This window comes from Carettochelys insculpta, chromosome 20, assembly GCF_033958435.1.
Source record: "Carettochelys insculpta isolate YL-2023 chromosome 20, ASM3395843v1, whole genome shotgun sequence".
NCBI lineage: Eukaryota > Metazoa > Chordata > Testudines > Carettochelyidae > Carettochelys > Carettochelys insculpta.
The window spans coordinates 23,045,511-23,061,683 of NC_134156.1; the positions used below are offsets into that span (position 1 = coordinate 23,045,511).

Genomic DNA, 16,173 nt, shown 5'->3' on the forward strand with positions numbered 1-16,173 from the left:
CACATTGTTAGGGCCTCCGAGTTCTCCCTCTCGCCCCATTTGCATTGCCCAGCACCCCTCTGCAGCTTCACCACAGCCAACCTGCCTACCGGTCCTACGCTCCATCAGCCTGTGGAAGGGATCCGGCATGAGCCACTGCTCTCCTGTCACCCACCACCCTATCTGAATGCAGAAGGGGGCTCCCCCAGGGCCAGCCCAAGCAGTGGGACAGCCACTTGCCACATTCCCTGGCTTCTCCTAACAGCAGCGTGAGTCCAGTCACCCAGGTGGTGAGGCAGCTTCTCACACACAACTTGCCATTCCCAGTAGACAAGCTGCTTTCCTGCACAGACACACAGGCACCTTCCTCGGCCCAGGCCTGGAAACTCTTCACAGGTCTGTCTTGGCTGCTAGTAGACGATGGGTTGGAATCGCTCCTTCCCTCCCTGAGCTGTGGCAGGCCACTCGGTTCAGAGCTCCACGCAGTCCAGGGTTCCCTGCCCCGATCCGGGCTCAGCTCTGCAGGAGTTTCCTTTACCCTCAGCTCTGCCATTGTCCATCCACGCTGCCTTGTCGAGCTCCTTTAATCTCGATTCAGTTTCCAGGCGCCGCCACTTCACAGCAGAGCTGCCGAGCGTGGTTGCAGGCTCTCAGGCCGATGCCCTCTGCATCCCACGACTCCTGGAAGAATCCCGTCAGCGTGCCAGACTCTGTGCGGTTCACAAGCTCCCCAGGGTTAGGTTGTAGGTCCCTCCGCGACTGACTCCAGACCCCCAGAGGAACCCCTTCTTCAGTGTGACACCCACTCTCGAGGGCCCCGAGCACTCTTGGAAAGAGCTGTCGGCGTCCTCACGGGTCACTTGTTCCTAACGCCCTCGGCCCCTCCGCCTTCTTGGACTGATTCAGGCAGATGAGCATGGGATGGACAAGGCAGCTTGTTCTGCGGAAGAGCTGTTGGCTTTGAGCTCCAGCAGCCTGAGAGCAGAGGGTTATACAAACCCGGGTATTTGTAAAACAGCTGGCGGAGCTTTCGTATGGTCTGGTCCTTGGGCCTGGTTTCACCTCCCTGAAACCTGCCAGGAAGGGGGTTGGGAAGGGGGTCCCAGGGCATGCAATTGTTTCCCGAGTTCAAAACAGTGAAAGACATAAAACGTTTGGGCCACAGAAGACTTTATTGGGCCTTCTTCCACCACACATCCATGCTGCAGAGAGAACCAACTCTCAAGGCCATTTCTGCCAGGCTAATGGATGCCACCTCCACACACTCCCTTGACTCCAAGGCATGCGTGGATGTGCACCACTAATAGAAATACATGCTGCCTGCCTAACGCGGGTGCTCCGTAATTAGCTCAGCAGCACCTAAATCTCTCATTTGGCCACCTAAACCCTCCACTTACAGGAAGCACTGCCCCAAACCCAGGGAACAACTCAACCTGCCCCAGCAAACAGCATGCCAGACCTCCCACTGACAGCAGCGGGGATTCATCAAATCCTAGGGCTGGAAGGGACCTCAGAAGGTTAAGACCAGGCCTGCGCCCAAAGCAAAATCAACCCCAACTAAATCATCCCTGCCAGGGCTTTGAAACCTCTAGGGGGGTGGAGGTTCCACCAACTCTCTGGGTAACGCATTCCAGGCTCCACCACCCTGCTAGTGAAGTAGTTTTTCCTAATATCTCCTGCAGTGCTTCCTCCACACTGCTTAATTCAAGCCCAGATGCTCATGCCGACGCCTGTTGCTTTCGGCCAGCCCTCACACAGCTGCTTTGGACTCTGATCCTATGTAGTTAATGGGAACCAAAAGGCCTGCCAGCCAAACCTGGCTTTTATGGACTTCTGGATGTCCTCTGCCAAAATGACTTCTCCCAACCTGTGATGCTCAAAAAGGGAGTACTCAAAAGCCAGCAGAGACTATGGCATTGTCTGCATGACTGAAACTGCACAAAAGGCTGGCGCAGGGCCAAAGCAAACACGGCACAGCTGAGAACAGTCAAACAATGCATCACAACCACAGCCCAGAGAGGCGACCTAGAGGGACAGGACTACTGTAGACAACGCAGTACTGGGCACTGAAGGATACAGGTAACAGAAGATTAGCAGACAGAGCCACCCACCTGCAGATAGCACAGGAGCAGCACTATCCACCACAAAGCAGAGAGAGCTGCCTACCTACAAAGACACTCCTCATCTTCCTGACCTATGACCATGCTGAACAAAGTCTCTGGAGAGAGACGTGTAAGGAATGGGCATCTGGACCCCTGAATTCCGTGCCCAGCTCTGCCACTGACTAAGTTGCTTTCCTCTCCCATCCCACAGCTTCCCCCATCTGCCAAGTCACAACAGACTTGTGGCCTCTCACCTAAGCCCGCAGGAGCTGGCATTTGAGCTTCACAAACGCCAACAAGTGGAGATCTAGAGCTTTGTTACGTTCAAGGTGTGGTCAATGGTATTAGAGAAACAAAACAAAGAAGCACACGAAGATAGATCATCCCTGCGGGTTTACACTCTCAGATCAGCTCAAGTCCTTAAGTCTGCCATAGATGTGTCTGAATCATCATCAAGATTCAGCTCATCACAGCAGGCTAGAGCCCAAAGCAGCGGGTCACGCTCTGTCTTCGTCCCTCCCATGCAAACGCTGGAGAACTCAGGAGCCTGAGCTACACCCAAGGAGCCAAGAAGCAGCCAATGCAGAGCGCAGAGCAGAGGGGTTGCAGTCAGTCAGAAGCCCCACTTAACCATCCAGCCACAGGATTCTGCATCCCTCTTCCATTTCCACACAGCACAAAGCATGTCACAGCAACACAAACCAGAGCTGCACAAAGCCAGTGTCCCCCATGGCAACACAGGCTCAGTCCAAATCTACACCAGACCTTAAAAGCCAACTGTAGATATGCAATTCTAGCTACGACACCACCAATTGCCTTACCTGAAACCGCATATCTGCGATCATCTTACCTGGCCATCCTCGCTGAGGGAGGCCAATGGGAGAAATCCAAGTGTAGATGTACCTTCAGCCCCCTGGCTGCTAGGTGGTGGCAAGTGTATGAGCCACAGGTCTCCAATTATGGTGCCACTGCTGCCTTCCAGACCCACTTCAGGCAATACTACCACTGTCCCATGTCAAGAGATGGCTGCAAGAGACCAAAAGGATCAAAGAACCAGAATCCTCCTCCTGCAGCCCCCTTAACTACTCAAACAAAAAGGTGCTTTTCTCCTTCAAGGAGGGTCCCAACATTCAGCTTCAGCCCAAGCCCCCTCCCTGCCCAGGTTGCTCAGTGCCCTGGAGAGACAAGCTCCCCATTGTTTTCCATAGGCCTAATAAAACAGCAGCTCCCCCCTCCCAGCCACCACCACTTGGGCTTTGACACGCTTAGCGGTCTAGAAAACAGCAGGGTTCTCTTTCCAGGGAAGAGAAAACCCTGCTTGTATGCTGCTCCACTTCAACATCTTTGTTCCTTGCTGCCCAATAACCTCAGGAAGAGAGCTCTCGTTAGGACAGCATTTCAGGCTCAAGGCCTGCAAAATTAGTGCTTGAATTTAAGTGGCAGGAGAGGGCAGTTTTAGTATTCAAAGCCGATGAAAATCCACTCTTCCTCTTCTCAGGCCCATCATTAAGGAGGTTTAAACAGAAGCCAGAGTGGAAGTCTTCTCCATGTGCAGAAGAGACAGTTATGGGTACAACTTCAGTCTTACACGGCAGTTTGCCCAATCGGTTGCAATCAAGCAAAAACTGAAGTTTCATGTTCTTTATGGAACTGCTGTGGCACAAGTTACCTGGGGTAAAATATTCCAAAACAGGAGCCTAGAAAGTACAATTCTCTGAAGGTCTAGGGCAGGCATATCCAACCCATGGGCCGCATGCGGCCCTGGACAGCTAGTAATGCGGCCCCACGAGATTGTAAACTTTTAACATTATGTTATTTATATACATTAACTGTATTATATATTTTATATGCGGCCCAAGACAATTGCTCTTCACTCAATGCGGCCCAGGCAAACCAAAAGGTTGGACATCCATGGTCTAGGGTCTGTCCACAACCTCACCCTGATTTTCTGACCCAGAGGTGTTCATTGCAACATGCACCAATATACTGTAGCGTTCAGGAGCCTCCCGAGAGCAGGGGTGAACAAGCTTTTCACACCAGGCCTGCTTTTCATCCCTGCAATTAGCAGCCCCACCCACCCAATCTGGGTAGTGTAATCCAAACCGATTCATGTTTTGGTCATGCATATGAAAAAAAGAGAGTCCTTTTGGCAGGTGTAAAAAAATATGTGGAATGTAAAAGCTTTCAGTATAGAAATGAAAAAGTGTCCATAAAACTAAACATTTCAGTATTTTTAAATGAGATCAACTGCTGGGTCCCAGGCTCATCCATCACGCAGCACCCCTTTATGACCTTTAGCACACCCCACCCCAGGGATTCACCCCCTACCTTGTATACCCCTGCACGAGCATGCTGTGACATCCCTTACAACCCCAACTGCAGGGCTGTGTAGACAAGCCACAGATCCCAGTTTCCAAAGCTCTCACTCTGGTCAATTTGCAGTGTGAAACCAGTCCCTCTACTCAGACTTCAAAGTGGCTTTTAGGGCACTCTGGAGAGCTTACACATTGCCTGTCAGTTAACAGTCACTGAACATTTTCTGGCCTAGTATACATTGCTGCCTCTCTGTGACATACATAGGAGCAGAGGAAATCTCTGCACGTTGCAGGACTGGGCCCATACTGGCTGTGTTTCCCAGCATAGGTTGGGAATCTCAAAAGGGAAGCCAGTTTACACACAGCAATGCAAGCATGGTGCTACCAGAAACATGTCAAGCAGAGAAATCTGTCAGCTTTAAACATGAAAATTAGTTGTTTGCATGCTGAGAATCTGAAGTCCCAAACATGAATGGCCTGGAGCACCCAAAAGCTATGGGAATTCCATTCAGTAACCTTTAGCTTTCAACGCTTGGACAAACTACATGCCATCTTTCCACCAGACATCACTGGGGGAGGGTCTCTGGCTAGGTGGATCTTAATGGTCCCTTTTGCTTATGAAGTGACAGTTAAGCTTCAAGAGCGATTGTTTGCTGCCAGAGAGAGGCCACAAAGGAAATCTCAAGGTTAAAAGCAGAAGGACCGGACTAGCTAGGTCAGCACCGCTCCTATGTTTTATACTGCTATCCAGTCTCCTAGTATGCCAACACTGTCTGGGTAACATCAGAAAGTATTCCCAATCCCAGCACAGAAGTCTAGAGGGATGGATTTTTCCACCCTGACAGCTGCTCTTCCATCCACAGCATGGGATGGAGACAATGACAGCTGTGAAAAGGATATTCATCCCCCTGCCAACAGCTGCAAAGATTGGGCAAGAAAACCCAAGGCTGGAGAAGTCCTGGGCACACTAGCTGAAAAAACAGACCACCTTTTGTTTGTGAAGGGTTTGGTTTTGGTGGAAGGCAAATAACTGTCTGGCAGCCTCAGAGAGACGGAGCCATCTCTTCGATTACTGCAGAACTAGTATTGCACCAGCTGCTGGCAGACACGGAAGGGCCATACGCAAAATGAGGTCTGAGGTCTCTATCCACAACATAAAAACCCACATACCACAATTGGACGCACAAAGCAACGACTGGCATTGCCAGAAACCACAGGCTGGAACATCTTCCGTTTGCAGTGCCCATGGGATGCTCCATTTCCACCACTGCCATCCCAGCTTTTTGGCTTGCACTGGCTGCAATGCATGGCTTCACTTGTCTATAATTTCTTCCATAGCAAAGAAGTCACATCACAGCATTTCAGGCCATTTTCTAAACACAATGAACTATACCCTGGGAAGCTTCTCAAATGCCCTGGCTCTTTGCAGCAGTGCTAGCATGAGGGAAGGGGGTGCGGTGCCACAGAGGGGGAAGATAGGTGCACTGATGCAACAGAATTTGTAAAACATGAAGAAATTAGTTTAGTTCCAGTGACTCCGCGAGCCTGTTGCAAGGAGATGCAATCAAGACCTGCTACAGAACTCTAGGTTCTACTTCTCTCCTTTGATACCCTTGGGTACTGACCGGGTGCCAAACAAGCGTTTACCAGGGGAGGTAAGTATTGTCTAGGGACATTACCAACACCTCCACTGCTTAGTGGGCTCTTAGATGACGTTTGGGGTAAATTTCAGCTAAACAGCACAGAACCAGGACTGGGGTGGGCAGCTAAACAAGCTTTATGGGACCATGAGAACCTTGGACACTCACGATAAGCAGTCATCCAACTAACTAAATTTGTACCAGAGTTCCAGATGAGGGAGGTTCAACCTGTAGAAGAAATTCTTTAGACTGAAGTTCTCAGGAAGAATTAGCACCTGTATCTGGTGGCAAATTTTTTAAGCTACCCAGCCCATTGGGGTCTCTAGGGAAGATCTGGTCCATTAAAATAAGCGTCACAATAGGAGCAGCTGAGCCCTTTTGGTCTTGGAGTACCGAGGGCTTTTGAGAATGTCCTTTCCTCCTGCCCAGCCCACTTCAAGACAACGCAGACAGCTAATTCAGCAGCAACTCTGAGCCACCCATGCTGCATACCTCCTGTTGCACAAGGCATCTTAGTTTGCCATCCACCTAAGAGTTCCCATCCACCTACCCAGAAGCATGCACACACACCACCACGTGTGCACACACTTATTAGTGCCATATTAGTACGCACACTACACCAGGTTGTCAGATCGCTGCTGGCTGGAACAAAGTCCATATTTGTTTCCCTGCAGGGGTGAAAATAAAGGGGGTTTTGTATCTTCCACCCGCTCCCCTTTGTTGGGCTGAGTGAGTTTGACACTCCAATGCTCTTTGTGAGCCGAGTGCACCGCGATAAATACTGCCCTGAAGAGTTACTCAGCCTTCGACAGAGAGACCCTCTTCAGAGGAGAATGAGGGGCTTGTTGAGATGAGGTGGGAGGGAGAGGGCGAGAGGCCCACTGAAGAGAGTTTATGCAGCCCTCATAGAAGGGTCTCTGTCCTGGACACACAATAGATCAAATTCTTAAGGACACTGGATGCTGAAAGAAATGAGCTTTTTCCTCCCTTTAAAAAGGGGTTTTAAAAGGAACAATTGGAGAAGCAATCAAAGGGGGCCTTTATTTCCCCCAGATATTTTAGGAAGCAGGGGCAACATCCCCCTCCCTTCTGCTCTGTGACAGCTTGCTGGAAAGGGTCTACTGCTCTACCTCTGATCGCCACAGAATCAGGGCCCTTGAATTGCCTGTTTTTGGGGATGGAGGGAAAAAAAAGGGACAGAAGACAAAGATAATGGAGAAATAATCCCCTTGTCAAGCGGCAGCCACATTGAGTATTGGCCGGTGATTTGAGCTCTTATAAAAAGCCCAGTTCATAAGGGTAGAGGACAGGGTTTCCTCTAGTTTCTTCCCTCCATGGGCAGAATCAATTTCATATGCACAAAAAGTGCATGGGAATCTGCACCACCAGTAGAAACACAGGCTGCTGGCTTGGGGTGCTGTGCTAATCAGCTGGGCAACATTTGCATCTCTTCCAGGCAGCCAACCAAGCACTCATCTTACTGGGAGGGAACAATGCACTCGTGAGCAGCCTCCCATGGGAGACCCCAGCCCCAAAAAATCCAGGTAGACCATAATTAAGAAGCAGAGTCACTAATGCAGCTTTGTCTCCCACTCCCATTTCAGCACAGTGGCTTTGCTTGGCTGTCACATGCACCTGTGTGAGGTCTGAAAGATGCAAAGGTGCAAGAGCCTTGCCAGGAACGTGGGTGAACAGCAGTTCAACCTACTCATCCCTGATAGTTGCATTCATCTAGACACAAGTACGCTGGTGGGTTGTCTTTACCAAACAAACGCTAAGGGGGGCGCGGGGGGAGGAATTGCATTTCCTCCTCCACCCTTACAAAAAATGGTCAGCCTGATGACCAAAAATCAAATTCCACTGCCACCGTCCATCCTCAACTTTCAAGGGTCGGAAGCAGAGACCCCAGGGAACATACGTACTTCCAACACCCCCCCGGCCCTACTCACGTCCTCGGGCTCTGCAGCTTTGCTGTTAGGGGGTTGATGCAGGCCTAATCTTCTAGACCTGGGACCAGGGCTCCCTCTAGTTTTTGACATCCAGGAGCAGAATAAATTCTATGTGCAGATGCACACCACCAATAGAAGGCATGCTGCTGTGATGCACCTGAATCTCTCCTGGACAGCTGCCCAGGTGCTCAGCTTACAGGGAACACTGGTGGGACTGCGGCACCAAGGTGAAGGAAGGGGCAGTTTACCCCAGGCCTCCCATAATGGAGGCAGCTTGGATTATCTAGAGTGAGAGGTATTGCATCTGTCAGCAGTGCAGGAAGCAAGTAGCCCATCCCAGCCACCCGCTGTCACCACCACTCTAGAACCAGGAGCAGGGTAGAGAACCTCACTCCTAAACAGGAAGGATACAGGCCTAATAGGAGCCAGCCCTCCAGAACCTCCTCTCCCCATCCCAGCAGGGAGGACAGCAACTCTGCTGCCTGGGTCTTCTCCCACCACTGTCCCCTATCTTCTGTGTCAGCTCGTCTCCACGGTGGGTTTTGGGAGGTGGTTCAGTTTCCGAATCGGCCTCAAGCCCTTCCCACACGAACCTGTAAGGCCCAGACAGTGACATTCTTTAGAAGAGGCTAAGGCCACCTCACATTGGTATTTTCATCCAAGGCCCCACATCCAAAGGGACTTTTCCATTTGTGACCCAAGTCAGGGTTTCCAAGCCAGGTCCCAAGAGGTAACCAGCTGCAATCTAGAGCCTCTAGCTCTCGAGAGGTTTGCACGCTCCTGTTCTGTGCATAGTGGCTCATTTTAGCCTTACTCTCCTTCCTTGAGCCCAATGCCATGATCTAACACCCAGTGATGAAGGGGGGGGGGGGGAGAAGATGGGGAAAATCAGGAGTTTTAGCTCTGTCTCTGACACCGACTCATTATGTAACCTTGGTCACATCACATGCTTCTTCCATGGCTTGTGCGCCCCATTGGTAGACTGAGGATTATGACCCCTGCCCGTGAACCTCACGATCTGCTCGATTTCTCAGCATGCTGAGGATTAATTGCCACTGTATGCACTCAACATGATTAGTTCTCAGCATCTTCCCTTCTAGGTGTGCACACAGATGCTATTACAACACATCGCTGGCTTTCAGGGTTCCACCAAGAATTCCTACCTAAGGCTCTGATGAAGTGAGTCTGTGCTCACGAAAGCTCATGCTCAAAACTTTTCTGTTAGTCTATAAGGTGCCCCAGGACCCTTTGTTGCTGTTACCTAAGGCTCTAACATCAATGGCAACCAGAATACATGAGATTGTACTGAAAAAGCTCCTATCACCAAGCATGCAAATTCATGCACACAGAAGCAGTACAAAGGATAAAGGATACAGACACTAAAGCAACACTCCTAGCCCCTTTCGGCAAAATCCAAGCTCACCAAGAGCCAGCATGACAGAAATGTGCTCCACTGTATTGCTACTTGGACCTTGCCCAAGACCACGCCCAGTGGAGAACGGTAATCCATGAAGAGGTGGTGCCATTTGAGAGGTCCCACCGCAGAGCAGTGGGGGCAAGGCGGAGAAGACAAGAGTGCCAAACTGCCCTGTGCCCCTCCAACAGCTACTAACACCTGCCTCTTCTGCGATAGGATCTGCAGTTCCAGAATTGGGTTGATCGGCCATCAGTGGACTCACAAATAGGCAGGTGACATGAAGACGTCTGACTCATTAGCATGAGCGCCAGGAAGAAGTGCGACATTCCATTCCATGACCCAGGGCACCTCCATTTCTATTGGTATTGCAGCATTGCTTGTTAACGCTGCCTGAAACCAGAGCTCTGTTGTGCCGGGTGCTGTACACAGCGAAAGACAACCCCAGCCCTTAATCTACAACAGGTAAGACAAAGGATGATCGCCTTCCTCTAACAGGAAGGAGAGTCAGAGATTGGTTGTGGGTGTCACCAAAGCAGTGGCAGATCCAGGAACAGATTCCAACCTCCTGAGCCCCAAACGATTGACATAACCCTATGACCACCCTGCCACTCCTGCAGCAAGTGGATTTAGATCGTTGTTGATCCACAGCACAGTGGACCAGTGACCAGGGCAGGATTGTGGTTAGGGCCCTTTATCGATACAAGAATTAGTGTCTGCACCTGCAAAACAAAAAAGCCCCAATGATATGCAAAGGCACATGCCCAGACGCAGATACTGGTGGCAACAAAGCAGATTTGCAGGGCTCTGCTTTGGTTGTGTCAACTGACAAGTCAGCTGTCTTGTTAGTCTTTGTCTAATGGCTGAGAATTGCTTTGCCCATCGCTTTAGTCAGTTTCTGCAAGGCAGGAGAAGAGGGGCCAGGAGGGCCATTTGACTGTGGCCTCATGCTCTATGGGGGTCTCACTTGATTTTGTTCTAGCATTTGATAAGTTTCTTAATATGCACATCCTTCAATAATTAATCCATTTGCACCAGAACAGCCAAGACGATTATTGTAAATAAAATATTTTAAATTATGTTTCACTTTTTGGTGTCTTGTTTTCATGCGTCATCATTTTTATTATGGCTCGGGGCTCCCAAAGTGGGATGTAACTTGGGCCTCTCCAAACTTGAGGGCCTGAGCAGAAATGAGTACTTAAGGGAGGAAGCCAATTTAATCTAGGGAAAAACCCCACACCAGATCAGTTGCTAAATACCTGAGTCTGTGGCTCATCTTTCCTATTTGTGAGTTCTTCTCACCCTCACTAGCTAAGCCTGAGCACATAGTCAGATTTCTTTTTTGGTTCACCCAAGCAGAGTCTACCAGGAAAGGCCACAGCTCTTCACCTGCCCCCACAATGAAAGCTGCAGCTTGGACAGCAGCTCTGGACTAGTGGTTAATGGATGTGATTGCGATGTGTCTTCTGAGTCCCATCAACGCTGCAGTCTTTGCTACTGCTAACACAGGTTGTTATGGCATCTGCTGGTATGAGCCAGCCCTCGTGCTCACGCCAGCATTCGTGAGACCACTAGGCGTTTTAACACTAATTCAAGGCTGGAGAACGGCATGAACACCTGGACTGGCTTCTGCACCCCAGCCTGTAAGATGGGATTGCTCTCAAGGGACCATTGGAAGGACGAATCAAAGCACACACAGTGTTGATTTGTCCCAGAATCGCATAGGATATGAAAGAGCCCAAAATGCAGCAGCAGCGCTTCTGTTTTACAGCAGTAAGCAGGCAGGGTGTACTTTGGCAATTTGTGTCCCTTGCAAGTTGCAGAAGCCTGCTGCGTGCAGGACCTTCCTGTCCCTCACAGCAAATCGGCGAGGGTGGATTGTCAGAGCTGCACATGGCACAGAGCTGGTGCAGCAAGCCTCCTGCAGAGAGCAGAAAGAAGGAACAGGACCCATGTCTGTGCCTCTCCTGACCACCTGCTACAAAGCAGCTCATCAGCACAAGATGATTCTCCAAGAGGCTTCGCGTGTGCTGAGACTGGAGTCTCCCCACCCACCCATCAGGAGCTTTACCACACAAACAAGATCACAGACCCGAGTCCAACATACAAAAAAAAAAAGCCAGAAATAGTGCTGCCAACCCAGCCACTACCCACCCTGAACTCTGGTAAGATTTCAGGGAAATATCCTGTTGGGAAGGACAGTGGTGCAAACCCTGGAGTGATATTAGTGAGAAGTGCATCTCTTTTCAAACCTATGTTGAACACACCAGGGATGAACAGGCCTAATTAAGTTAGTGAGGTACTTCCCTCAAGCCTTTTACAGATAAGCCCCACAGTGCATCAGTTTGTAGCGACTCAGTGAAGGCCCGAAACAAATCCACAAGAAATCAAAGGCTCTATGACACCCAGTCTCCTGCTCCAACCATGAGCTAAGACTCTTCCCCTTCATAACCTCCGTAAGTCTAAAGCACCTGCCTCCAAGAAGCCTTATCACACACCAAATTCTGCCAGTTCTTGTTGTAAGCTTGTGATGGGAGCACAATGATTGCTCAGTTCTTACCCCCTGAGACATTTTATTAAGGACACTGACTCAAGCCTGGAAATTTCAGGCAGAACACATTCCCCACAGGAAAAAGCAACCACGATGTGTGGGAAACAAAGCCACCTCTTGCGTATGTCAAGCTATGCTCAAATACCTCCCTTCCAAATAAGCATTGCTTACCTGCCACAGGCAGCAGCTGCCTGCACTTTGGCATAGACCCCCTTGTCCTCAGCAAGCTGTGTCTAAAGGGCACGGACAACACTAATTGCCTTGAGTGTTACTGGGTGCAGATCTAGACTGGCGTGGTCTTTGCTGTAGGAAGCAAATGAGTTTCCATGATTCCCCCGCCCCAACATTCCCACAGGAGTACTCTTTTGTATCAGAGATACTTGAGTAATCAGCCTCAAATGCTTCTCTGGATCAGGACAAGCAAGGAGTCTCCTATGAACCAAACACACAGCTCAAATCCTCTGCAAGATATCATTGCTAGGAGAAGTTCAACACACACAGACCGGAGCCAGCTTGCGGCACAGGAAAAAAAAAAAAAATCTCTATTATGGTCAAGTTATTCTTCCCTGAAGATTGGCACCTGACCTTGCAGGTCTGGCAGTTTAGCCATATTTTCCACTCTTTTTGCTCTCCCTGCCAGCCTTAGCTGCTGACAGGTAACTGGTCACCAAATTGTCCCCCTCCGCCCGCATTTGGGCTGTCTATGCTATTCATACTACAGATCAAGTGTTTGCCCCATTCTGAGGGGCTAAAAAGGTCTTCTAAAGCTGATGTTTCTCAGAGAATAAAATATGCACATTAAAAAAAGCCATGTTTCTTGATATATAGCAAATAGTCTCTTCCCTGCCCACCCACAGTTTTAAGTCTCCCCAAGCTGGGGGAACAGCAAGCTGTGATTCTAGCAGCTCTCCTTCTGACACCCTTCCTTTTCCAAAAGGTCCACTATCACCATCAGGCTCAAACCCAGTTCAAGTTTTCACTGGAAGGGGCTGCAAGTGACAGGTGCAAACCATTTCCACTGAGGGGTACAAAAGGCTGGGCTGAGGAAACTGATCCAATAAGAAAAGGGCATTGTTACAAATATAGGGGAGGCTCAGGCTGCAAAACCAAGGGATCAGGTCATTTAACACCCCACAGAGACAGAGTTTAAGGTGATGAACCTTTAGAAAGCATTTGCAGTTAAAATCCAGAGAGCCTTCTCAGTTCCTTGCCCACCCTCACTGCAGGGCACATGAGGATGTACCCCACCTGGAAAGACAGCTCAGTAAAACCAAAAAAAAAGAAGTCACCAAGAAGGATGTAGGGGCAAAATGGAAACAAAGATATTCTATAAGAGAAGCCTGAACCAGCCATTAGACCCATTTCTTGTGCCCTGAAAGCAAAGAGGATGGTGTTAGGTTACAGGCCAAGGATAGTCTGTCCCTCAGGGGATGGATCTCAAGAGACATAAGATAAAATTAACACAGCTTGCTGGAAAGATGGTTTCAGGCAAACAGGCAGCATTTGCTGGAAGGACAAGCCATTTCACTTGGTTAGTAACAGAGAGAAAGCCATGCTAGTCTATATAATAATCAAAGCCAAAAAAAAAAAAAAAAAGCAGTAAAGTAGCACTTTAAAGACTAACAAAATAATTATTAGGTGAGCTTTCATGAGACAGACCCACTTCTTCAGACCACAGCCAGACCAGACCAGACTTTCGCAGAGACCTGGTGGCATCAGTGTTCTTGTGATGAGGCAGCCACACAAAGAGAAGGCATTACCCTTTCGGGCTTGAAAAAGCTGCCCACTGCACTTCTGTACCATGTGCTGAAAAACACCTAGGCAACACACACACCCAGCAGATCATGGAGCTAACACCCCATAAATTCTTGTCCCCCAGCATCCCCACACCTATCCAAATTCAGATCAGTTTGCACTTGAATTCTTTTCCCAAAAAACCAGCTCATCATTCTCCACACGGGCCTCCTGGTAAGTTACAGTCTCAACCTGAAACCTTTTTGAACTCCCCTGAACCCATGCCCTGCGAGGTTACTCTCATCTGCTACTCCCTAGAAGCCTGCGCCAGCTGCCCGGGTGAGTAGGTGCTATTTCCTCACCCATTTAGCCACCAAGGTAACAGATCCAGGGAAAAGAGCAACTAAAGCAGCAAGTGGGTGGGGGGTTGGACCTGGTCCCACACAGAGAGAAATTAGAGACTGGGACTCTTCAGCTTACAAAAGAGAGGCAGCTAAGAGGGATATGAGAGAGGAGCACAAAGTCATCAGTGGTGTGGTGAAAGTCAACAAGGAAAATTATTTACTTGTTCTCAGAATATTAAAACTAGGGAACACCAAATGACATTAAACGAGGAGCAGGTTTAAAACAAATAAAAGGAAGTTCTTCTTCACCCAGCAAACGCCAGCCTGCGGAACTCCTTGTAGTCCTGGCCTTCACAGCCTCCTCCGACAACAGGGTTTAAAACAAGAACTAGATAAGCTCAGGGAGGTGAGGTCCAGAACCACCTCTTAGCCAGGATGGGTAGGAATGGGGTCCCTAGCTTCTGTCAGAAGCTGCAGATGGATGGCAGGAGACAGGCTGCTCGACTGATACCTGTTCGGTCCACTCCCCATGGGGCACCTGGTATTGGCCACTGATAGGACACTGGGTTAGATGGACCTGTGGGCTGACCCAGTGTGGCCCCTCTTATGTTCCTAAGCGCCCAAGCCACCTTCCCCAGGGGCTGTTGGATGCCCACATGAGCCACCTCCTGACCCACAGAAGGAAGGATGCACAGAAGGGAGGTTTTAAAGAAGCGAGCAGGGAGAAGTGGGGTCCCCCCCGGCACTGACCCCACCCTTCCCCAGGGTGGGATTACCGGGCAAGGAAAGAGAGGGGCCTGGGTGCCAAGAATCGGATCGTGCCCCCCACCTGCTCCTGAAACGTTTCCCCAAAGCTTGGGGGGGACGAAGGGGGCAGGAAAGCCGCTTACCTTCACGCCGCCCTCCAGGCTGGGCCAGGCGCGGGCGCTGGCACACTCCGCACACGGGGTGCAAAGCCACCCCGCGCCGCAAGCCCGTATCCAGAGCGCGCCCGAGTCCAGCGGCGAAAGGATCCCACAGCTGCAGCGCCGAGCACGGCCGCTCCAGCGCCCGGCCGGCAGAGGGGCGCAGCAAGCCCCGCAGCTCCGGCCGCTGCGTGCACGGGGAGCGCCGCCCGCTCCGGGGGACCGGCGCCCCGCTGCACGGTCCCGGGGCGGCGCCCCCCTTGCAGCAGCGCCGCGCACCGCCCAGGCATTGCGGGGGACCCCACCAGCCAGCCGCCCCTCCGGGCACGGCTCCGCTTCCGCGCCGCAACAGCCGCACTCGCGCGTCCCCGCCAGCCGCAGCCCGATATGCCGCCCGCTGCTGCCATTCCGCCCTTATGTACTCGCAGCCGCGCGCTGATTGGGCCGCAGCCGGGTGGGGAGCGCAAAGCCCTCTGGGGCTTGTAGTTCTGCCCGCCCAGCCGGAACGTCTGGCGCCGTGCCTGGGCCCCTTTGCAGGCAGCAGGAGGGAGGCAGGGTGTGGGGTGGGTCTCGGAGGGACAAGTGAGCCGCAGGAGGGGAGGGGGGAAGGAGGCCGGGGTTGCACAGTAAAAAGAGCAAAGTGCCAGGCTTGCAAAGATGAACAGGTTCAGCAATGCCACCCCCCAAAACCCAGGGGCGCTGGGACAGTTTTTAGAGTGGGGGTGCTCAGAGCTCTTGCACTCAACTGGAAACCCTGGAGAGAAGGGAAACCACTTCAAGGCAGGAGTATCTCGCCCAGCTGCCCCCCGCCCCCCAGCCGCTCCAGCACCAATTCACAAATCGTAAGTTTTTCAAAATATATTTGGATTCTTTTTATTTGCCATCTCAGTGTGGGGTTTTTTAGCCCGGCTGTGCACTGGCTTCATATTTTTATGCTTTTTCCCACCTCTGTGGTCATAAAGGCTAGAAATTTACCTTGAGATTTCCAACTATTCACATGACTCCAGAAGCTGGGGTGTTAGGAATGGCACCCGTTATCCTGAAGCATGCAATAAAATCAGGTGACTAGGCCACAATGCAAGTTCCAAGTTAGAGGAGTCTGTACTGAATTAGATCCCTATACAGTAGACCCTCGGCTTGCATGGGAATTACATTCCTGGGAAACCACGCGTAATTCAATTTCAGGCAAGTCAAGTGGGGACAGGGCTGCCGCTCAGCCCCAGCAGCTACCGCTGCAGTG

At 50.8% G+C, this 16,173-nt stretch overlaps 1 long non-coding RNA gene across 1 annotated transcript in view; it reads right to left on the bottom strand.

Annotated features, from left to right (window-relative positions):
* LOC142023554 (uncharacterized) overlaps positions 1-15,305 on the bottom strand; it is a 101,876-nt gene extending 86,571 nt beyond the window's left edge. Inside the window, exon 1 of the long non-coding RNA XR_012648257.1 lies at positions 14,919-15,305. This is a non-coding gene — a long non-coding RNA (uncharacterized LOC142023554). The remainder of the gene's footprint in view (positions 1-14,918) is intronic.
* Between the last annotated feature and the right edge of the window lie 868 nt (positions 15,306-16,173).